The sequence below is a fragment of the Pituophis catenifer genome, unplaced genomic scaffold (genome assembly GCF_029215685.1).
Source record: "Pituophis catenifer annectens isolate HBS135680 unplaced genomic scaffold, rPitCat1.0.hap2 SCAF_14, whole genome shotgun sequence".
Classification (NCBI taxonomy): domain Eukaryota; kingdom Metazoa; phylum Chordata; class Lepidosauria; order Squamata; family Colubridae; genus Pituophis; species Pituophis catenifer.
This window is the reverse complement of record NW_027256894.1, coordinates 9,352,695-9,377,428: the sequence shown is the minus strand read 5'-3', so window position 1 is coordinate 9,377,428 and position 24,734 is coordinate 9,352,695.

The window sequence follows — 24,734 nt, the reverse complement described above, 5'->3', positions numbered from 1 at the left end:
CTGCACGAGGGGAACCTGGTGAAATTCCAGTTCTAATTTCCACATGTGGCCTCATTCACCTGACAAGTCAGAAGAGGAAGGCGTCGTATTGGACTAATTTCCTCTCCGCCAGAAAAAGGCAATAATTACTTGCAATTTGATTTCACTGGCCTCCTATGAAGCGATTATCTTCCGTTGCCAGAAATAGAAAAAAAATAAATTTATGCGTTTGCAACAACGGGATGATGCATGGAACCGAGATTTCAACACCGTTGACCTGATTTGACAAACTCAAAGGAGCAGCATGGAAGGACGGAGGAAGAATGAGATACAAGGGGTCCTTGATTTACGGGTACAATTGAGACCCAAATTTATGTCAGCAAGTGAGACATTTGTTAAGTGAGTTTTGACCCCATTTAAAGACCTTTCTTGCCACCGTTGTTAAGTGAACCACTGCAGTTGTGAAGTGAGTCACACGGTTGTTAAGTGAATCTGACTTCCCCATTGACCTTCAATTGTCAGAAGGTTGCAAAGGGGGATCACATGACCCCGGGACATTACAACCGTCATAAGTACGTGCCAGTTTCCAAGCATCTGAGTTTTGATCAGGTGACTATGGGGATGCTGCAACGGTCATGAGTGGGAAAAATTGTCGTGTCACTTTTTGAGTGCCATTTTCTTTGAATGGTCACTAAATGAACTGTGTAAGTCAAGGACGACCTGTACCGTTTAGCATTTTGTCTGAAATCTTCTCTTGATATAACTGTGCAGAGGGAGAACAAACAGCTAAAGGGTGATCAGGAAGCAATTACTGTTAAGTTGCTCTGAAGTGTGTTGTCAGGAGTGTGTTGTTTTCAGTTCAGGAGCAGTTTATGTGAGCAGCAAAACTTGAATTTCAACAATTCTGTTGTGGCCCATCAGTGGCCTGTGCAGCTAGTAGCTGATTCCAACAGTGAGGAGGCTGGTGTGGTGCTGCGCCAGCAGCCTGTGCAGCTGGCACTCGAGTCGGACAATGAGGAGGCTGGAGAAGATGTGGTGCCAGAGGCGGGGATTCAGGCAGGGCCTTCAGAACCTCCAGAAGCTTCTATGGGTGAAGAGGATGAAGAGGAGGAGCCTCTTCTCGATGCACAGGTGCGCACAGCTGCCAAAACGCAGGAGTGGCTCCTCAGAAGGTCTCCTCGAGAGTAAGGCTTGGGGCTAATTGGCCACTCCCTTAGCCTATTTAAGGAGGAACGCCAACTGAAGCAATTTGCAGGGAACAACTTAGTTCACTCTCCTTCACGTCTGGATCTTAGTTCTTTTATCAGTGTCCTACAAATTGCTTCTGGGCTTTCTGCCAATCCTAGTAAGGTTAAGATTATTTATTCTTTGGAGTCTTGTAGGCTGTTAAGAAAGTTAATTAACAGCCTTTGTTTGAAAAAGACTGATTTAATTTAGTAAACTAAGGTTTGTACAGACTTTGCTGCGTTCTTTGGGTCCGTAGCTCGGGCAGAACAAATTCCCAAGAGGGGAAGGGATGAACAAACTTTTTAGCAAGGGGTTCTCTGCCCGGTTGCTGGGTGGGTGTGGCCATGGTGGGCGTAGCCTAGTCAGCCTCCTGCACCATGGCGGGGAGGGGGGCTTTTTGCCTTCCCCGAGCTCCGGAGGCTTTCCTTGAGCCTCCAGGAGGATGCCTCCCCAGGCTCCGGAAGCCCTCTGGAGGCCAGAAACAAGTTTCCCGAACTTCCAGTAGGTCCGTTTTTCACCCTCCCCGAGCCTCCGCACGTGCCCTGCACTTACCTGCATCCAAAACGGGCCATGTGGGGACTCCTGGGAGGGGTGGGATGGGCGGGGCGGGGCCAGCCAAGAGTGAGATTTGGGGATCCTCCAAACTGCACAGAATCTTAACTAGAAGTTCTCCTGAACCCCTGCGAACCCCCAGGAGCCCACCCATGGGGATCGACAAACTGTTCAGGAGAAATGGAGTGGTTCAAATGGAAATCAACATCGGGAAATGTGCAATGGGCACATTTGTGAGCAAAACTTTCTCTGCAAGCTGGATTTTTCTCTCTGCCTTTGGAGAGAGGAAGAAATCCATAAAAATCCGGTGTCCTCCTCCCAGCCATTATGAGGACAGTGACTTTTTGCAAAAAAAAATGTCTTTTTTGGCCTCTTTAAAAGATAAGTTGCGACTTGCCTGCCCAGCATTGACTTAAAAAAATCCAGACAACCAGTTGGGGTACCAAAAAAAAATCACCAGAAAAATCATATTCTGCTACCATCTGTTGGAGGTGCTAGTTATCAGCTTTGCTGGCTGGTCTTTTAAAACCTTTTTACAAAAGGGTTGGACCAGTTCTTGGAAGACATGGGAGGTGGTCAATGGCTCTTAGCCTTGATGGTCATGGGATTGTCTCTGAGGACCATCTGCTGAGAGACTAGCGGGTTTCCTTGTGTGGTTCCTTGACCAGGAACAGATCAGTTGGGTTAGGGATTCAATCCAGCTGGGCATGGCTTAGGTTCTTATCAGCTGTCTGGAATTTTGCTGCTCGGAGAAGTCAGCCTTAGTTGATGTCTTTCTGAATCTGTGCTTTGAATCTGTAGATCTAATCATTTTGCGCTGAAAATTCACAATCCTGAAGTTCTTCAGCTGGAACAGGTCAATAGTTTGACCCAACATGGGGTGGTTTCACAGGTCAACCTATTAACAGGTTTAATTAACCATTAACAGTGATTATCTTTTAGTAGATCAATTGATCAAACCATTACATTGATTGAAGTCAAGCTCACCCATGCATAGAAGCTATTCTGAGTGCTTGAAGTAGGAGATAGTTTAAGCTGGGGGGGGGGAAAGAGAGAGAGAGAGAAGAATCCCTAGCAAGAAGAAGACCAATCTTTAATATTATTCTTGTACTTGTAACATATGATGAATGTTAAAGCTTTTACAAAGCTAGAACTCTCAAATTGCATTTGAATCCTTAACAGGCATGAGCCTCATCTTCAGAAAGATGAAATGTTTGCTAATCAAAGGCATCTTCAACCCAGAAGATGTTTCTTAATTGCATTTCTCAACCAACATTCTAGCGAATCATAAAAGCATAATGATAAGCCTTCAAGATATTGCTGGAGGAGCAAGGAAGCTCATGTGGAGGAGTTGTGGTGGGTAGAGAGACAGAGAGAGACTCATTCTCTGCAAACCCTCCGTGGCCTCCGAAGGGCCCTCTTTGTTCAAATGAAAATAAAGGAGCATTTTAAAGAGCTTCAAAAACATTCCCCTCTTCCCCTGAATGGCCCAGTGCCCCAAACTCTTTTTAGCTTATGAAAAGGTTTGGTCGTTGTAAACAGAGGTCTCAAAGCCAAACTATCGAGGCGGGCTCATAATACCTGTTGTTGTGGGTTTTTTTTCCCCTCCGTGATTTCTCACATCCCACATTCTTTGCTTCTTTTCTTGTCCCTTCACCCTTTCTTCTGGATAGCCTTATTGTGAAGCCCTTCCCCTCCCTTCCCCTCCTTTCCCCTCCCTGTTTTTTTTCCCCCTTCTTTCTTTTCAGGAGCAGACAAAGACTGCTGGATCTGAATTCCCTCACAGCCGAATTCCCCTCCCTCTGCACTCTTGGCATTTTGCAAAACTCTGAAGAAGGGAGGGGGGGGCGGTTCAGCTTTGTTCTCTTCCCATTTTGGTTGGGTGAGACCTGGGGCAGCCCAGGTGCAAAAGAGGTGCTGTCCGGCCACTAATTAAGCACGTGAAAATTAATTTGGGCTGCAGAAACAGCTCTTCCATACACACCGCCTGCGGCCCTCTCCCCCCACACCAACTCCAGGGGTGCTGAGACTGTTGTCTTCTCTCCACAGGCAACTGAGTGTTTGTTTGTTTGTTTGTCCATGCTTGTTTATTTATTTATAAAATTTATTGGCTGCCCATCTTACCATAGGGTAATTCTGAGCAGCTTACAGTTGTTGTTGTTAGTTGTGAAGTCGTGTCCAACCCATTGCATCCCCATGGACAACGTTCCTCCAGGCCTTCCTGTTCTCTACCATCCTCTGGAGTCCATTTAAGCTCACACTGACTGCTTCAGTGACTCCATCCAGCCATCTCATTCTTCTGCCGTCCCCTTCTACTTTTGCCTTCAATCGTTCCCAGCATCAGGCTCTTCTCCAGTGAGCCTTCCTTCTCATTAGGTGGCTAAAGTATTTGAGTTTCCTCTTCAGGATCTGGCCTTCTAAAGAGCAGTCAGGGTTGATCTCCTCTAGGACTGACCGGTTGGATCATCTTGCAGTCCAAGGGACTCATAGGAGTCTCCTCCAGCACCAGAGTTCAAAGGCCTCAATTCTTTGGCGCTCAGCCTTCCTTATGGTCCAACTTTCACAGTCATCCATTGCAACTGGGAAAACCATAGCCTTGACTATACACACTTTTGTTGGAAGGGTGATGTCTCTGCTTTTTAGTAAGCTATCTAGATTTGCCTACTTACAGTTACATCTTAGTTAAAACTTCTTCTTCTTCTTCTTCTTGTGCCATATCCATCATAGGACGTTGGCGATCATGTTGGCGATCCTATTTTAATCAACAGCCGCATGAAAAAGTGCTGCTGAGTTTTGTCCAAACAGTCCCTTAGATTTTGAAGCCATTGATGTTCTACTTCTACCTGGACCTTGTTTGCCTTCCATCTTTCCTTGGAGGATTAAGTGAAATATGGCATATTTTTCTGGTTAGGGTGTCGCTTCACATGTCCAAAATATTCTAACTTTCGCTAAAACAGTTAAAACATAAAGCATTAAAATCAAACCTTAAAACCAAATTCATTGCATGGTTCACAATGCATCCCACCAAGACATATTGAGGTCGGATGGGGTTGGATATAACACACCACATCAACGAATTCCTTCTTTTTCAATGATTGTTGAACTACAGACTGGGAAAGGGTGGCATAATAGCAGCCTTCCAATATTTGAGGGGCTGCCACAAAGAAGGGGGAGTCAACCTATTCTCCAAAGCACCAGAAGGCAAGACAAGAAACAACGGATGGAAACTAATCAAGGAGAGAAGCAACCTAGAACCAAGGAGAAATTTCCTGAAAGAACAATCAACCAGTGGAACAGCTTGCCTTCAGAAGTTGTGGGTGCTCCATCACTGGAGGTTTTTAAGAAGACACTGGACAGCCACGTGTCTGGGATGGTATAGGGTCTCCTGCTTGTGCAGGGAGTTGGACTAGAAGATCTCCAGGGTCGTTTCCAACTCTGTTCTTCTGTAATGTCAGGCATGTTATGAACAAGATGGCTGTGTGTTTGGAGCCTAGAAGTCCCAAAAGTTCATGTGTGTGTCAGGAAATTTCTCCTTAGTTCTAGGTTGCTTCTCTTCTTGATTAGTCTGGTTCATTGATGTTTCTGCATTGGGTGATGCTGGGATTGCGGAAAAACAATTGGAAAAAATTACAAAATACTGGGACTTCCATATCGAAGTTGAACACCTGTGGAAAAAGAAAACCATTGTTATACCAGTTGCAACTGGAGTGGAGTCCTTGGAGGAATACCTGAAAGACTCCCTTGATATCTGGAAATATTGAATTCATCATAATATTTATCAAATTCTATATTAGTCAATTTTACCAAAAAAATAAAATAAGCCCACCCTCTCAGAACTGCCTGTATTCTTAGATGTTCTCTTACTAATTCTTGGTTAGAACTTAAATTATCAAGTTTTCCACTTATCTCAGTGTAAATAATAATAATGATGATGATAAAAGTTTATTTAAATAAAGTCAATAATATTTGCGATACATCTTTAAATGTTCAGTTGACTGAGTTTCATGTTTAATGAATAAAAGTATAATAATAATTATAATGATTACAACCGTTAGACAACTTGCAATATTGCTGAAATTTGCAGTTCCTATATTGGTAATCTTTCTTGTTTTCCTTTTATCTTGTTTTCTGAGCTGATTTGCACTGAATTCTCATAGGGATCAGGCCTCTCTTATGGAAATTAATGATTCTCATCCCATTCCAATTATGGTTACACAAGCACTTGTTATTCCAGATGCCTCGGTATATAAACCAGCCTTTTCAAACCGGGTGTTTTCCAGAAGTGTTGGACCACAATGCCCATAAGAGTTGAGCAATACAGTTGGGGATCCTAACTTAGGTTGGGAAAATCTGATATCAATACACAAGGATCAATACAAACCCATCAACTCTTTTCCCACAGCAAAATGAGCCTGGGCCCTGAGCCTGTCAATCTTCTCTAAGGAGTTAGGCTGATTTTTCGATGCTGTCTTGGAATAGACTATGTTTATTTTCCTCTCAAGAAACACACACACACACACACACACACACACACACACACACACACACACACTTTTCACTATCTCTCCTACCTTTCCACTACAGAAAAATAATATTTTAACAACGGTGCCTACGGTCAACTTTAAATGATTTAAAATAGCTCTTTGTGCAGGGGTGGGCTGCTGTGGGTTCGCAGGTGTTCGGGAGAACCTCTAGGTAAGATTCTGGGCAGTTCAGAGAACCCTCAAATCCCACTCCTGGCTGGCCCCGGCTATCTCACTTCTCCTCTCCCAGGAATCCCCATGCCGCCCGTTTTGGATGGAGGTAAGTGCAGGGCATGTGCGGAGACTCGGGGAGGGCAAAAAACGGGCCTATTGGAAGTTCGGGAAGGCTGGAAACAGGCCTGTTTCCAGCCTCCAGAGGGCCTCCGGAGCCTGGGGAGGCCGTTTTCACCCTCCTGGAGGCTCGAGGAAAGCCTCCAGAGCCTGGGGAGGGCAAAAACACCCCCACCCCGTTGTACAGGAGGCTGACCACCATGGCCACACCCACCCAGCAACCAGGCAGAGAACCCCTTGCTAAAGTTTTTGAAGCCCACCCCTGTCTGCGGGTAAAGAGCTGAGCCAGACAAGAGGCTTACACAGTGCTCCAAGCAGCAATCTTTAATTGTAGATGGGTGAGAATTTTAGCGGAAAAATATTGGTTGAAGAGCTCCACTAATTAAGGCTGTTCTCCTCATCATCTGATTAAGGGCACTTCCAGGCTGAGTTTTTACCTTGGTACTTAAGCAGAAAAAGGCCCCTCTAAATCCATGAAGCTCTGAGCCAATTTGCTCCCATCTCAGCTGATTGAGGTGGGTTGTTTTCCTTTTGCTGAGAACTCCTGGTTCTTTAGAAGTCCTCTTTCCTTACAGTTACCCAGCCTTCATACCAGGGCCGTCTTAGCATTAGGGGCTCCGGGCAAAGCAGTGTCCTGGGGCCCCTACAACAACTGCTCACAGGAATAAAAATGTAAATGGTCGATAAAATTAAACATATATTTGCATGCGCACAGCATCCGATGTGATGACATCCAGGCAGGTGGGCAAAGCATCCTGCCGCCACCACTACTGGTTTGCCCGAACTGGGGGCGAACAATAGAAACTCACCACTGGTCCTCACAGATTCAAAAGACTTATTTGAAATGTCAAAATCAAACTATCCATACGAAAAATGCATAAAACTAGTAAACCACCCACCCAGCTTAGCGTCTGCAATTCTTGACTGTATCTACAACTCCTTTAACCTGGTTAGTAAATTAACCCATACTTTGAGTTTGCACAGAACAGTGGAGGTAAATTAACTATTGATCGGTGGTTTATACTGTGTTGCTATTGCTTTGTTTGCACTCCTTGCTACTTCATAGAAGCAATGCCAAATAAACATAATATTACTACTGCATTGCTACTAATCCAAAAGGAAGGAAGGAAGGAAGGAAGGAAGGAAGGAAGGAAGGAAGGAAGGAAGGAAGGAAGGAAGGAAGGAAGGAAGGATTAGACAGGAGGGAAGGCGGGAGGGAGGGAGGAGGGAAGGAAGGATTAGACAGAAGGGAGGGAGGAAGGAAGGAAGGAAAAGAGGAAGGAAGGATTAGACAGGAGGGAAGGAGGGAGGGAGGGAGGGAGGGAGGAAGGAAGGAAGGAAGGAAGGAAGGATTAGACAGGAGGGAAGGAGGGAGGGAGGGAGGAAGGAAGGAAGGATTAGACAGAAGGGAGGGAGGAAGGAAGGAAGGAAAAGAGGAAGGAAGGATTAGACAGGAGGGAAGGAGGGAGGGAGGGAGGGAGAGAGGGAGGAAGGAAGGAAGGAAGGAAGGAAGGAAGGAAGGAAGGAAGGAAGGAAGGAAGGAAGGAAGGAAGGAAAAAGTTTAAAGCAAATCAAGCTTTTACGAGATCTTTTCGAGTGAACTGGGTCACATAACGTAATCCTTGGAAAATATGTTCTTAGATATTGCAGACTGCTTCCATGCTCAAGTTCTTACATGCCCCAGAGTGCTGCATGACCCAGATGCATATATAATTTTAGTGGTAATCTACTGCCTCTGAAATCTGTGGGTTTTCCCTGTACAAACCCTAAATTTTGGCTATCCAGGTTAGGGTTTGTATCTTCTGGAGCAGCGGTCACCAACTGGTGGTCCATGGACCACTGGTGGTTTACAAGAAAATTTTGGTGTTCCGCAGAAAAATTATTTGCATTTTTTTATATTGCACTAAATCAGGGGTCCTCAAACTAAGGCCCCTGGGCCAAATACGTGCAATGAACGTTTGTGTTGCTGCAGAGCATCTCCCCCTTCTGGGTCTTTTTGTGTGGGTCGAAGGAGGGCAGAAATTCTGACTTGGGGTCTGCTTCAGTCTCCTGGTGTGGGGCTTTGGGCGAAGATTGGAGGGAAGCGCCGCTGGTGGCAAGGAGCCGGAGGGCTTTGTTCCAGTGGGACTGCATCATGGCCTGGAACTGGCCGACTATCTCAGCCTGCTGAGCCTCCAGGTGCCGATACTGGCCTTGCACTCCCGCAGGTCTTCCCTCTGCTTGGAAAGCCTATGCTCCTAGTCCTCAGTGAGGTGCTTCTGCTGAGCCTTCTTCTCGGCCAGATCCAATTTGAATTGAGCTGTTTTGCCAACTCTTTCTCGTGGTGGCTGCTGAGCTCCAACAACTGCTTCCTGTTGGGGAAGCCCGGGTGGGCAGGCGAGGAGTAGCAAGTAGAGACTGTCGAGGCGCCCCTCGACGTAAGTGACATCGAGTTGGCCACGCCCACCCAGTCATATGGCCACCTTGCCACGCCCACTCAACCACCCAGTCATTAGGCAGATCATATTAGTGGTCTGCAAGATTTAAAATTATGAATTTAGTGATCGGAAGTCCGAAAGGTTGGTGACCCCTGTTCTGGAGACTCTAAACACGGAGTCAGGAGGCTCCAAACACAAGTCAGGAACGCTGCAACCTTCCTGACATAAGGAAGGCTAGTGTTTTCATCTGTGAAATATTGTAGGTGCTTGTCAGTCCCCCCTCCCCCCGCCCCAGCCAGGTTATCCCAAGTAAATAAGGAAACTATATTCCTTGTGTTGGAAGAAATATCCATCTGCTTCAATTCCAAGTGGGGAGAAAGAAACATGGAGGCTGTTTGGAAGAGGGTTTATTGATGGACAGGACCACATGGGTTTGAGGTCCTGGTGCAGCTGAACACATGGAGTGAAGAGTGAGAGGTATTTATACCTTCTCTTGGGCCTTGCCCTTGAGCTTCCTGTTCCTGTGGCAAGGGCATGTCTTCTATTGGTTGCTGTCAGACTCCCATGGGGCTATGTAGGGGCCATAGCTGATTTGAAGCTTGGGCTGATGCAATGAAGGGGCTTCATTGTGCAGTTTCTATTGGGGCTGAATGACTTTGCCCTGAAGGATAATCCCATCATCCTGGATCTGAAGGTCTTTTGTTTTGTAGATAAGCTGGCCCAGTCCTGCTAGGGTTATTAACAAAGGTGGGGGCTGCTTTCCAAGAGCATGTTTCTTCTTTAGGGAAAATATAATATCCTGCCTTTTTAATATCTCCTAAAACATTTCATTCTTCTAGGAGCGGGGTGGTTGCTAACTTTCTACGCTGGTTAGGCTTGGCATCACCAAGTCAGACAACATCTCCACCCTTAAAGCATGAATATTCATCGCCTTGCTCTATCACAGTGGTGGCGAAGCTATGGCACGCGTGCCAGAGGGGCTACTCAGAGCCCTCTCTGTGGGCACATGTGCCGTCACCCCAGCACAGAGTTTGCCAGAGTTCATTACTAGAAAGCCAGAGGGACGCCGGGCCAGGCTGCTCCCTTCCCCCTCTCTACACACGCCTGAGGACATTTCTCATATCACCCGCCCCTCTGCCCAGCAGTCCAATGGGAGCGCTTCCTCCCTCTCTTATCCGGGGTAAGATGGGTGGCTCACATGCGGCATGAGGGTGCGGTGTGGATGGCAGCCTGTTGAGTCTGGGGCGAAGGTGATTCCTGTGGTGGGGCTGGAGAGGAGCTAGGTTGGAAGGCAGCATAGCTCACAGTGTGGCATAGCTGGAGGGGAGGGAAGCTGGAGGGAAGCAGAGATGGATGATCAAGGTCTGAACACCTCCTGTGTATGGGGAAATTGCCGTGTTGGCACTTTGCGATAAATTAGTGGGTTTTGGGTTGCAGTTTGGGCACACACGGCCTCTAAAAGGTTCGCCATCACTGTTCTATCAGCTCTTGGAGAAGGCAATACAGATAGCCTACAACATACAACCATTCACTTGGTCCGGTTGTCAAGTTCCGCGTATTAAGTATGCAGTTCAAGAGAACATTTATCCTCCGAAGATGGTAGTTTTTGTTATCTCTGACAGCTCTTGATCTTCTACTAGGTACCATCCATGAAGGGCCATGAAAAGGAGCATTGTGTGCCCTTTCAGTCTTTTTATTTCCAGGGCTAAACATTTCCAGTTTGACCGGTTTCTCCTAAGACTTAGCTTTTTGTCTGCTTATCAGCTTTGTTGTCTACTTCCTCCATGAACTTTCTCAAAGTCTGGTGCTGAGAGCTGGATACAACGATTGAAGATCCTGAACCGTACAGAATATGGTTAAACCAGGGGTCAGCAACCTGCGGCTCTAGAGCCGCATGTGGCTCTTTCACCCCTCTGCTGCGGCTCCCTGTCGCTCAAAATATGCGTCACAACTGCCAATGTGCGACACCCACCGGTACACGATTTATTGAGCTTTTCAACCCCCGGTAGGCCAACCATGGATAAATCCAAGAAAAGAAAAGTTTCAGAAGAAAACAGAAGACGTTTAATTCAACTACATATGCTAGTTTTGTGGCCGCTCAAGAAATAGTCAGGCACAGGAAGGATTTTGTGGCTCCCGGTGTTTTCTTTTCTGTGGGAAATGGGTCCAAATGGCTCTTTGAATGTTTAAGGTTGCAGACCCTGGGTTAAACAATTGCTTCCCATGTGCTGGAAATAATATTTCTGAGGCAGACTGAGATTACACTGGCCTCATTAGTTGCCTCTTCATTGTGCAGACTCCTGTTCAATTACAGTTCTAAGGTCTCCTCCTGTCAAGCTCTGGAGAAACCAGGAGATTCAGGCTGTTCAAATGAGCGCAAAGATTTATCGCAAAGCTTAAGCACTCTACAAAAATCTGAGCTACTAACGGGAAATGAGCCGGAGATAAGAAAGGCATTCAAGGTGAATTGGTAACACGGTTGTTTAAACGAATCTGGCTTGCCCATGGACTTTGCTTGTCGGAAGGTCACAAAAAGGGATCATATGATCATGGGGCTTTTGCAATAAATATGAACCAGTTACCAAGCATCTGAATTTTGAGCACACGATCATGGGGATGTCGCAACAGCCGTAACTCAGTGGTGGGTTTCAAAATTTCTTACTACTGGTTCTGTGGGCGTGGCTTGGTGGGTGTGGCATGGCTTGGTGAGGGTGACTTAGTGGGCGTGACTTGGTGGGTGTGGCAGGGGAAGGAAACTGTAAAATCTCCATTCCCTCCCCACTCCAGGGGAAGGTTACTGCAAAATCCCCATTTCCTCCCGATCAACTGGGACTCGGGAGGCAGAGAATAGATGGCGGTGGGGCCAGTCAGAGGTGGTATTTGCCGGTTCTCTGAACTACTCAAAATTTCCGCTACCGGTTCTCCAGAACTGGTCAGAACCTGCTGAAACCCACCTCTATCATAAGTGTGAAAAACCATCGTAAGTTGCTTTTCTCAGTGTCGTTGCAACTTTGAATGATCACTAAGCGAACTGTTGTAAGCTGAGGACTACCTGTATTTCTGTTAGATCTGATTGGTTCTGCAACCCAACAAGACAGACACAGACTTCAGAGGATAATTAGAACTGCAGAAAAAACAATGGCTACCAACCTGCCTTCCATTGAGGGAGCTGTATACTGCACGAGTCAAAAAGAGGGCTATTTCTATTTCTATTCTATTTCTATTTCTATTCAATTCAATTCAATTCAATTCAATTCAATTCTATTCTATTCTATTCTATTCTATTCTATTCTATTCTATTCTATTCTATTTCTATTTCTATTTCTATTCTATTCTATTCTATTCTATTCTATTCTATTCTATTATTTCTATTTCTATTTCTATTTCTATTCTATTTCTAATTCTATTCTATTCTATTCTATTCTATTCTATTTCTATTTCCATTCTATTTCTATTTCTATTCTATTCTATTCTATTCTTTCTATTCTATTCTATTTCTATTTCTATTCTATTCTGTTCTATTCTATTCTATTCTATTCTATTCTATTCTATTATTTCTATTTCTATTTCTATTTCTATTTCTATTTCTATTTCTATTTCTATTTCTATTTCTATTTCTATTCTATTCCTATTCCTATTCCTATTCCTATTCCTATTCCTATTCCTATTCCTATTTCTATTCCTATTCTATTCTAGTCAACCTCCTTTGAGATGGTTTGGTGTGTTTGGTTTCAGCTTCGTGGAGAGACCACTCACGGCCTACTCAGCGCTGTGTGACTTGACAATCCAGTAAGTGTTCCCTCTGCCTCTCATCCAAGACATTAATGAATATGTTGAAGGCTATATTTTTTCCAGGATTGGTCCCTGAGGCACCCTGCTCCATATCTCCATCTAGTTTTATGAGCAACCATTCAAAAGCCGCCTTTGAGCATCGTTTTAAAAGGGGAGCCGCTCCCTCTTCGTGAGTTTCATTATCTCTCCAAATTACTCAACGGACGATGCTGATATTCCCTCACAAGCAAGCAAGACTCCCAAATAAACCCCTTTACCCCTGTGGTCTCCTTTTCATTCCCACTGCCTGCTGCAAATTTCACCCCAGGACATCATTTGCTCAAAGCCTCGAGAAAAATTGCTGGGGTCTTCAACAAATGGAGGCCTTTTTCTTCTCAAAAGCGAGAGCTGCTACATGCAGCTTCTAAGCCCTTTGCAAATAAAAAGGAACTGGTTTTGCTCTCGGCTGAAAGCAATTGAGCGAATAAAAGAGAAAACAGAAAAAGCAAGCGAGAGAGAGAAAGGATGGGATCTGCAGGATTAAATCCCTGGTTTTCATTAGGCTGGAGAGCTTTGGCATTCATGAGGGTTCCTTGGTCCATTGTTCAGGCTTTTACTCTCAGCAGGTTGGAGTGTAGATTAGGAAACGGGGCTGATTCAAAATGATTCCTCCTAATTCTCCCTGGGCATCAGCCTGGTATTTTCATTTCATGCTTCATTTGCCAACTTCAGCCGCTCCATTTGGCAGAAGTCGAGAGAGGAAGGGGGGGGTGGCTGTTAACAAAGCGAGCCAACCTGGCTTGATCCCAGTAATTTCCTGCATTAACATCCATTTGTTGGTCCTGGGAGGAGCGCGGAGCAGAAGGCAGAGGATAGTAGCTATGCCGTTTGCAGAAAACTCCCAGTAGCATCAGGATGCCTTTCTGATTTTTAACGCTGAGCAACCAAACGAGGGGACCAGCTTGGTGGAATCTCCAGGTTGCAAAGGAGTTTGTCGGAGACCAACTTGGTATCCTCTAGATCAGGGGACTCCAACCTTCGCAACTTTAAGACTTGGTGGACTTCAACTCCCAGAATTCCTCCACCAGCTTTAATTTGCTGGCAGAGGAATTCTGGGAGTTGAAGTCCACAAGTCTTAAAGTTGCCAAGGTTGGAGACCCCTGCTCTAGATGTTTGAGCTTCAGTTTTTGGAAGATTCAGCAATGGGGGGTGGGCAGTTGAGAATTCTGAGAATTCTAGAATCTACACAACATAAGGAAGATCTGTAATCCTCATATCTTGTCAGGTGCAAAGGATCTGGATCATCTATTAAGTTGCAGTTTAAAAGATTGATTGGTAAAGCCTACACATAAGAATCTAGTCAACTAAAGAGTCACAGTGGCGCAGTGGTTAGAGTGCAGTACTGTAGGCTACTTCTGCTGCCTGCCGGCTACCTGCAATTTGGCAGTTCGAATCTCACCAGGCTCAAGGTTGACTCAGCCTCCCATCCTTCCGAGGTGGGGTAAAATGAGGAGCCAGATTGTTGGGGGGGCAATAGACTTACTCTGTAAACCGCTTGCTATTGCTATCTAAGTGCTATTGCTATTGCTAAAGTTCAACACCAAATTGACGCCAGATAAGGGACAATGGGATAAGTCAAGAGGAGCTGGACTTGGGTCTTGTGTGGCAACATAAGAACTCTAAGCTGATGACACATTTAACCTCTATCCCCCAGCTCTGCCTGGTCTTCTCCTATCCATCTATCATAAATATATCAGCTGATTCTGGAACTAGCAAGGGTCCTAAACACTGAAAACAGGTGATTAGGAGCAGGGGGTGAAATCCAGCAGGTTCTGACAGGTTCTGGAGAACCGGGTAGCAGAAATTTTGAGTAGTTCAGAGAACTGGCCACATTTACTACTGTGGGAAACTGGGAGGGGAGATTGTATGGAGCCAGGGTGATATGTAGTCATAATAACATTCCTTTCTCAAGAAGTCAAGGACAACTTGCCCTGCACCTGGAAGGCTGAAACTGGGAGGCATCTCCAGTGGGAACGATGCTTGATTGGGCCATGTGATGGACATGTGGGTGTTGGGCACGACTTGAACTTTTCCTTGGGGGGGGGGAACCTGGAAACTTTCATATTCGGGTTTTCCCAGATGTGCCAATATGACATCTCTAATAAAATGGAACTTTGAGGAAACTCAAGCCTTGGAGTTTTTTTTCGTTGGGTGTGTTACTTGGAACCCTGACACGAAGAAAAATTCAAAGTTTTTCTTTGTATGACAACCCTTCTGATTTTTGAAGATCCCTCCAATGTCAGTCACCATCTTCTGCCTAAAACAACCTCACGGTTTCACCAGGTCCTCCCAGAAGGTTGGTTTCCCAGCCTTCTCACCCTCTTTTGCTTTCCTTTGGACACACTCCGGTTCATCAGTAATCTTCTTAAATTACAGGACCCCCGATGTCCATGGAATGCATCTAAAAGGAAGGGCTACAGAGAAAGGTATTTCTCCACTGCCTTAAATGATCCCACTCTTCTCTATCTTCTGGAGGGTTTGTGGAGAAAAAGCTGAGCTTGAAAGTCTTTCCTGCTTGATGGCTATAGCCTAAAACAGGGATGGCGAACCTTTTCGGCACTGAGTACCCAAACTGGAACGCACGTGCACCAGGGGTGGGTTCTACTTACCTTTACTACCGGTTCACAGCGGGGCCACATGCGTGCGCTTGCTTCGCTCATGCATGTGCTCTGCGCATGCGCAGAAGCGTTTTAGTGACGTCGGGGTCGGTGGGCGGGGCCTCCCACCAGTTTTACTACCGGTTCTATAGAACCGGTGTGAACCAGGGGCAACCTACCACTGGCATGCATGTACATGCACCGGAGAAGCACCGGAAACCCAAAGAGCAGCTGGCTGGCACATGGCTGTTTTTGGGATGGTTTTGGGACCATTTTCAAGCCATTTTCTGGGCCGTTTTCAGGCCATTTTTGGGGGGCTTTTTCTGGGCTTTCTTTGGCGCATTTTCAGGGCATTTTTTTAGGCCATTTTCCTGGCCATTTTTTTGGGCCATTTTCCAGCTGTTTTCTGGGCTGTTTTGGGGCCATTTTTTTCAAGAACCAGAAGAGTAGCTGGCAACGGCATGTGTGCCCACAGAGAGGGCTCTGGGTGCCACCTCTGGCACGCGTGCCTTTTGTTCGCCATCACAGGCCTAGAATCTCTCACTCTTCTTTCTCCGTCCATAGGATCCCGCACCATGTGCAAATGATGGCCAAACAATAGCGTAACTTTTCCAAAAGTTTCATGAATGGTTAGACGTGGATGGAGAACTTTACATCTCATTTTCACCCAAACTGCTTCCCCCCCCAGGTGAGAGAGATGTGGTTGTAGTTAAATACTTGGTCACCATCCCTTTAATCCAGTGGTGAAATTCAAATTTTTTTACAACTGGTTCTGTGGGCGTGGCTTGGGTGGGCGTGGTGTGGTGTGGTGTGGCTTGGTGGGAGTGGCAGGGAAAGGATACTGTAAAATCTCCATTCCCACCCCACTCTGGGGCCAGCCAGCAGTGGCATTTGCAGTTCTCCGAAGTACTCAACATTTCCACTACCGGTTCTCCAGAACCTGTCAGAACCTGCTGGATTTCACCCCTGCTTTAATCTCATTTCATACTCCAGGTAGTATCTGCAACTGATTTGATGTCAGAGAGCAAGGCCTTGTCCTTGGTGGTACCCACCTTACCTGTTGCTCTTCAAGCTGAGGTCTAGAATGCCCTGACAGTCTGTATTTTCGGGCATCGGATTGAGAATCTCTTATCCCAATTTTTTTTTTTCCTTTTCTTCCTGGGTTTTCTGGTCCTTTTTATCTTTCCTTTTTCAGCTTGAGATTTATGCCTCATAGGCTTTGCTCAGGCTGAGATGTTTAGCTTCGGGGCTGCTGTTTCATCTGGGTTGCTGTTTAGTGTCTTCTTCTTCTTGTTAATGTTTTTGAAATGGATTGGATCCAAATCACCGCAGGCATTTTCATTGGCTCGAGTCTATCATGAGCCTGAGAAGTTATTCCGAAGTGAAGGTCCATCGATAAGCTGATCTAGAGGAAAGGCCAGGCTAACAGGGTAAGGAATTGTGGAAGCCCCACTGAAATTTAATTATGCTCAAAATCAAACCGGGAACTCTCTACAGCTACTGTATGTTCATGGGAATAACATAGTTCTCTCTCTGTACAGTATGTAGCTCTCAAGATCACCTCTCTGAATATTCATCTGGATTAAGCTGAGGATGGGGAAGCTGTATGAATTATGCAGTCTGTTACAAATTGCGGAATAAATGATGCAAAAACGAGGGGAAAGTCATTTGAATCTATTTGATTTACATAATGTATAAAAGCAGAAACATCTATATAGAATCTTAATTTAATTACCATGGAATTCTTTTTTTTTTTTTTTTTTTGGTTCAAATCAGTTTCAGTACTATGGTTCAAACTAAGCCTTGGCCAAGGACTTCCTTCCTTCCTTCCTTCCTTCCTTCCTCCCTTCCTCCCTCCCTCCCTCCCTCCCTCCCTTCCTTCCTTCCTTCCTTTCTTCCTTCCTTCTCCCTCCCTCCCTCCCTCCCCTATGATTCTGATTCCTTCCTTCCTTCCTTCTTCTCTCCCTCCTCCCTCTCTCCCTGCTTCTGTCTCCCTCTCTCCTTCCCTCCCCTCCCCTCCCTTTCTTCTTCTGTCTCCCTTCCTCCCCTATGATTCTGATTCCTTCCTCTTTCTTTCTTTTTCTTCCTTCCTTCCTTCCTTCCTTCCTTTCTTTCTTTCTTCTTTCTTTCTTTCTTTCTTTCTTTCTTTCTTTCTTTCTTTCTTTCTTTCTTTCTTTCTTTCATCATCACCAGCAAGCCAACAAATGAAACATGCCCCAGTCCCAAGGATCTTCTCATCTAAAAGTTCGAAAGAGAGGAAAGAGAACTAATCTCCTTCGATTTTGCCAGAAATGGCAGATAGCTCTAAAGGGATGATTTATAAGCAGTCACGTTGCACTCTTGGCAGGCAAAAAAAAAAAAAAACACCCCCCCAAACCATAGTATATACCGATTCAGAGGCTAGACTACAACTGAGAAAGTCCAGTTTCTTGTCCACCAGCCACCATGCTTCCTACATTCTTAGCCCAGCCTACCTCACAGGGTTGTTGTTCTGAGGAAAAAAATGGATGCTGCGAATGACTTCTTGAAGTCCTAGAGAAAAGGCAGGGTAAAAATCCATGAAAGAAAAAAAATGTTTTGATTTCTTCCAAACCGTAAGGAAAACAATCAACCTTTTTGGAAAGAATGTTTGTTTCATAAAACTCCAATTAAGTATTGTTTTAAGTATTGTTTTATAATTATGAATGCAGATCAAGGCCTTTCACAGATTGCTATGTTTTTTTTTCCACCCAAAATGTTTTCTAATAACAAACTAGGAACCGTTTTAGCTTTGCATCAGGGCTCTGGAGTTCATAAAAAAAAAGATAGATCTGTGAAAAGGAGAGAAATTGACAAATGTTCCATTTTTCAGACCAAGAAATCTTTATCAAAATTAAATCTCAAAAGAAGCAGAAACTCCTAATAATCCCAATCATTCCAAAATTAGACTGAATAGACAATGTCTAAAGCAAAACTGGTTTGCTAGGAATCGTGTTTTTTCCTGTTTTCCTCACTTCTTTTCTTTTTTTATAAAAAAAAGGAACGTGTGCAACAATCTAAAGTCAGAATATATCATTCTGTTTTATGGCCACGTTCTCGTTTTCTACTTTATGATCATGTTTTTTTTTTTTTGTTTCTTTTGCCTTCAATTCTTCTATTTTTTTTGGCAACTTGCCAGCTGACAAAACGTAGAGATGCAAATTTCTTAGTATTCTGCAGCTTTTCGCTCCAATATCATGAAATAAAAGCATTTTAAAGTACCTTCAACTCGCTTGCTTGATTAAATTACATCTGTACATTTGAGCAATATAATTTGGGAAGCAAAGCCAGGACTACGTGATGTATTTTGCATTTCCAAAGTAGTAAGGTGAATTTAGATTGAGCAAAAAGCCGCTACCAAAATGAAGATAAACTTTCCATTTCTCCTAAAAGGAAATTTACATTTTCTTTCACGAGAGAAAGAACAAAGGAGAGAGAGAGGGAGGAAAAGGGGAGCGAGGAGACTTTTACCCCCCATGGTTTCAAAATTTCTAGGGAAAAAAATGATACTGCATTATATTAGACTAAGCTAAAATGGAGGTGAGTAGTTACCATATTTTTCGGAGTATAAGACGCACCTTTTTCCCCCCCTAAAAGAGGGTGAAAATTTAGGTGCATTTTATACACCGAATGTAGCCCCCGCCCACCCACTGACCCCCACCCTTTGACCTCTGCCTCCCAGTAATTTACCTCCTTGCAGCAAGCAGCAAGAAGAAACAATTCCTTTCAGCTTCAGCACAGCTTAATTAGCACAAGTTGATTGGATCGGCCTCCGGACTCTCAGCTGATTTGCTCTCAGCTATTTTGTGCAGGGCTCTGCTGCTTGCTGCAAAGAGGTAAATTGCTGGGAGCAGATTTTTTTTTTCCCTTGTGCTAATCAAGCTATGCCGAAAATAAAAATGAAAGTAAAGCAGGCTGTTTGCTGTTTGCTGCAACGAGGCAAAATTGCTCGGAGGCAGAGGGAAATTTCTTTTTCTTCTTTTCCTCACCAAAAAAAGGTAGGTGCGTCTTATACTCCGAAAAATACGGTAATTTTGTAAGCATGCTGTAGCATTCAAGTTTGCTTAGTGACTGTTCAAAGCTACAACAGCACTGAAAAACAGTGACTTATTACCAGAGGTGGTATTCAGGTGGTTCGAACCAGTTTGCCTGAACCGGTAGCGGAAATCACGGGTGGGCCTCCGCCAGCTCTATGTCATCCTATTTAGGCACATTTTTTGAGGCCTGGGCGCCAGTGTAATAGTAATAGTAATGCAGACTTAGTGAATAATTGACAGTGTTGAAGGAATGATTTCTTTAGCAGAGTGATGGCATTTGGGAAAAAACTGTCCTTGTGTCTAGTTGTTCTGGTGTGCAGTGCTCGATAGCGTCGTTTTGAGGGTAGGAGTTGAAACAGTTTATGTCCAGGATGCGATCTATTTAAATAATAAACCACTCTAAAAGATACAATTTCAATAAAGACACGTGTAATGAAATCAAATCCAGTGCCAAAGACCACACAAGCTAGGCAGGAGCAAGGTGCTCCTTCAAAATCTCAAACAATCTAAACTAAAGGCCAATTTAAAAGCCTCGTAAAAAGCCAGGGAAAATAGAAAGATCCTTACCTGGTGCCAAAATGATGCTAATGTAGATCCCAGCCAAAGTTTTCATTTGCAAGAACACCTCTGGGACCCATATTAAACCTCCCTGTCATAAAATAAAGATGGCATCAGGCTACCAACTACTTTCTTTCTTGAAGTTTTTTTTTTTTTTTTTTTTTTAAAAAGGACAAAAATAACAAGAGGTAGTAAAGGACTCTGGAGTAAATGAGTGCTTTCTGGTTGACCCAACCATTTTGTGAAAGCACCAAGGGGATGCTTTTAACTCTTCAGAATCGCTCACAAACTCTTAAAGTTTACAAGTCCTAGACTTTTATATGGTAAGATCTCTCTCCCTCTCTCTCCCTCCCTCTCCCTTTCTCTTTCTCTCCCTCTCCCCCTCCCTCCCTCTCCATCTTTCTCCCTCTCCCTCCCTCTCTCCTTCTCTCCCTCCCTCCCCCCTCTCTCCCTCCCTTCCTCTCCCTCCCTCTCTCCTTCCCTCTCTCCTTCTCTCCCTCCCTCTCCCTCTCCCTCCCTCTCCCTCCCTTTCTCCTTCTCTCCCTCTCTCTCTCTCCCTCTCCCTCCCTCCCTCCGTCCCTCTCTCCATCTCTCTCTCCCTCCCTCTCTCTCTCCTCCCTCCCTCCCTTCCTCTCTCCTTCCCTTCTTCTCTCTCTCTCTCTCACTCACTCCCTGTATGGCACGGTCCTTTGAAATGAAGTTTAAAATCAAAGAAGAATGCAGTAAAATACTTCCATATCATCAGCCTTAATATCATGGCTTCGAGAAGGAATCAGCCGGGTTGGATCAAAACCCCCTTGTCCAGTCCAGAATTGCGTTCACCACTTGTTGGGAAACCCACAAACAAGAGAAAAATTGAGATATTCTGTAGCTGTCACACCCCGAATAATTCACTAACTGCACTTGAATGGGGTTGTGCAATGTTAGGCTAAAAAGTGCCTCTCGCTATTTTTTGTGACTCAGTGTGGTGGCCGACACTTGTGCAAGAAAAGAACTCCGTATTCTAGGAGAAATCCATCAAAATTCTCTGCCCCTTTGCAGAAGAAATCCAGAAATAAATTGTCGAAGGAATAGCCAAAGGCCGGCTTTTCAGTTTTTTTTATTTCCTTGGAGCTTAGGAAATCTTTACTTTCTTGACCCAAATCTCTTTTGGTTTCTTTGCAGCAGTTTTTTTAAGATTTTAAACTTCTGAACTGAGGAATTGGAGGCTTGAATGACAAAAGGAGCCTCAGAAAAATATGACAAACTTTGATTTCCATCCTAAGAATGTCCTCAGAGCTCTTGGGGCGGGTGGGGGGATGAGAGGGGAGCACATTCATTCCTGGAAGAAAATTGGGTGAAATATAAACACAATTGAAGTGTTGCCTGTGGCATGGCACGTCTGAGAGACGAGCAATAAACAGCGGTAATAAACAGTATTGTTTATGTGCTGTAAAATGGGTACTGAAGTGGGACATCATTCCGTGTCTCCTGGTTCTCTCTTTTATCACAAAAGACCAGACATTCATTCACCTTGGATATCCTCAGGAATGCCATTCTGGTTCCCAAAGTAAATGTTTCCCCGAAGCGTCTAAACACTTCAACATGAGTCTGTTGGAAAGTTGGAAAAGGCTAAAGCACTATAGCCATAAAGGAAGCCATTGTGCCAGTCCGAAAGAGTTACGATCGCGGCCTAAACAGCCCAGTCTTAATTCAGAGCCTTCCAGAGGCTGCAATCAGGGGTGAAATGCTCCCGGTTCAGACCAGATCGCCCAATCCGGTAGCGATGGTGGCGGGTGGTTCGAAGAACCGGTAGCAAAAATCCCTGCCCCCCCCCCCTGCCCAGCTGAGCCGTGCGATCATCAGAGGCTGTTTTTTTTAACTTTTAAAAGCATTTTTTCTACAACCTCTTCGGCTGAAAAAATGCTTTTAAAAGTAAAAAAAGGCCTCTGATGATCGCGCGGCTCAGCTGGGATCGTCAGAGCCTTTTAAAAGCATTTTTTCTACAGGGGAAAAAAAATGCTTTTAAAAGCCTCTGACGATCCCAGCTGAGTTGCCTGATCGTCAGAGGCTTTTAAAAGCATTTTTTTTAACAACCTCTTCACCCAGTGTGGGCAGAAATCAAAAGGCTGCCCACTGGCAGATGGAAGAGTCTGAAGGCAGCCTGAGCTTCTCAGGGGGAGGCAAAGTCATTGACTTATGGACCACTGTTGAATCCATTATGCAAATATTAAAATGGACAGCTGAGAACCCAGGAGCCCAGCATTAAATGGTGGCACAAGGCAATGACCAGCACCAGGAGGGTGCCAGTCGGCCAGCACAGCCAACTGGATCCAGAACGGCTAGTAAAATGAAGAAAGCCCAGGAGACCATCTGAAGGGTTTAAGATTAAATTGGTTCAATGTTTAGAAAGGGCTTTGATGCTAAAGGACATCTGGGACTCCAGAACCCTCATGCCATCAAACGTTTCCCTCTCAAGAACTGGTGCCAGTTGCCTTCTGTGTTTGAGTTCGTTAAATATATCAGACATCTCACCTCAGGAAAGGAGAAAGAATGACAGAAGCCCCCCTGGGCATATTCACTCTATCTTTCTTGTTCCTGTGAAATTAATCTTTCCAAGACAATGTAAAAGTAACTGCTCTTTTGCTCCATCTTTCTCTCTTTAGAGGGAAGGGAAGGGAAGGGAAGGGAAGGGAAGGGAGGAAGGAAGGAAGGAAGGAAGGAAGGAAGGAAGGAAGGAAGGAAGGAAAGAAGGAAGGAAGGAAGGAAAGAAAGAAAGAAAGAAAGAAAGGGAGGAAGAAAAAAGAAAGAAAGAAAGGGAGGGAGGAAGAAGAGAAGGAGAAAGAAAGAGAGAAAAAGAAAGAGGGAGAGAGAAAAAGAAGAAAGAAAAAGAGAAAGAGAAAGAGAAAGAGAAAGAGAAAGAGAAAGAGAAAGAGAAAGAGAAAGAGAAAGAGAAAGAGAAAGAGAAAGAAAAGGGAGGAAGGAAGGAAGGAAGGGAAAGAGGGAGAAAAAAAGAAAAAGAAAGAGAAAGAAAGAAAAGAAAGAGAAAAAGAAAGGAGAAAGAAAGGAGGGAAGGAAGGAAGAGGGAGGGAGGGGAGGGAGGAAGGGAAAGAGGGATAAAGAAAGAAAAAGAAAGAGAGAGAAGAAAAGAGAGAGAAAGAAAGACAGAAAAAGAAAGAAAGAAAGAAAGAAGGAGGAAGGAAGGAAGGAAGGAAGGAAGGAAAGAAGAAAGAAAGAAAGAAAGAAAGAAAGAAAGAAAGAAAGAAAGAAAGAAAGAAAGAAAGAAAGAAAGAAAGAAATCCCACTTGCCCAGGCCTGTCTCAGCTCCCAAACATACCCGTGAGTTTGTTTGCATTGCCTTCCCATCCCTACAAAGAGGATATTCCCAGATGGTTCTTGGCGCAGATGTTTGCCAAGTGTATATTAAAGTGCCTATAGATAAGATTGCAGCCTTTTATGTTTGTTTGCATGTATGCACTCAGAATATCAGCACAGGCTTAAAGTAAATCATGTGTTGTTAGAGAGAAATTGGTTGTTAACAGCTTTGGCAAGGAAGGGACCTGTTGCCGTTGACACACTCACTTTGCTTTACTTCTCAATTTCTCCTTCCTCCATTGCAACAGCCTTGTATAAACCACCTTTTGCAAACAACGAATTCTAGCCCAGCGCTGTTCACCCCATTAATGATCAGCGCAGGAGAAACCACAAGGGGTCATTCCAACCAACAAAGACATTGGCTGATTTCTGGGACAAACTACCTGTATTTTCAAGCCATCGTCACCCTTAAGTCTGGAGAGTCCTATTTCCACCTTAATGAACTGTGTTCACGAAAGAGTTCTTTGGAGATCCCCTATCTGTCAAGAGAGAGCCACTTTGCCCACACTCAGGGGTATCCTGGACGGCTCGTTCATTTCTTCCAAGATGAGAGGGGACTGTGCGGTTTTGCTCCAAGCCCCGGATCCATTCTCTGCTCTCAAACATGAAGCATGAAACAACGTAAAGGCAGCAAAACTAGATGAGGTCAACAGTGCGGCTTGGTATCTCAGCATTCCCCTTGCTGGAAAAAATATCCTTCTGGATTCAATTCCAAGTGGGGAAAAAGACATTGGATTCATGGAAGTTGCTTGGAAAGAAGGTCTATTGATGAACAGGATCACATGCCTTGGAGATCTTGGGTGAAAAAAGGGAAGAGATGCTGAGAGTCCCTGAGTTTTATACCCTCTCTGGCTTTGAACTTCCTAGAGCCTTGGTAGTACAGTGGTTTAATGCACCCTGTTATTAACACAGCTGCCTGCAATTTCTGCAGGTTCGAATCTTACCAGACTCAAGGTTGACTCAGCCTTCCATCCTTTCTAAGGTAGGTTAAATGAGGAATGCCCCAGTTTGTGGGGGCAATAAGCTGACTTTGTATAAAATATACAAAAGTATGAAGGCTATTGCTTAACGCATTGTAAGCCGCCCTGAGTCTCCGGAGAAGGGCGGCATATAAATCAAATTAAAAAAAAAAAAAAGAGAGAATCCTGATTGGTTACTGTCAGAGTCATGGGTAGCTTTGTAGGTTGTCTGTGTGCTAAGTTTGGTTGAATCTTGTTGGGTGATGCAATGAAGGGCAATTAAATGGCTCTGCCATTTATGTAGAATGGACTGGCCCAGGTCTTAATGGCCCATTGACAAAGGTGGGGGGGGGGGAAATGAGTTTCTGCCTCTCTTTTAGGAGAAATATTC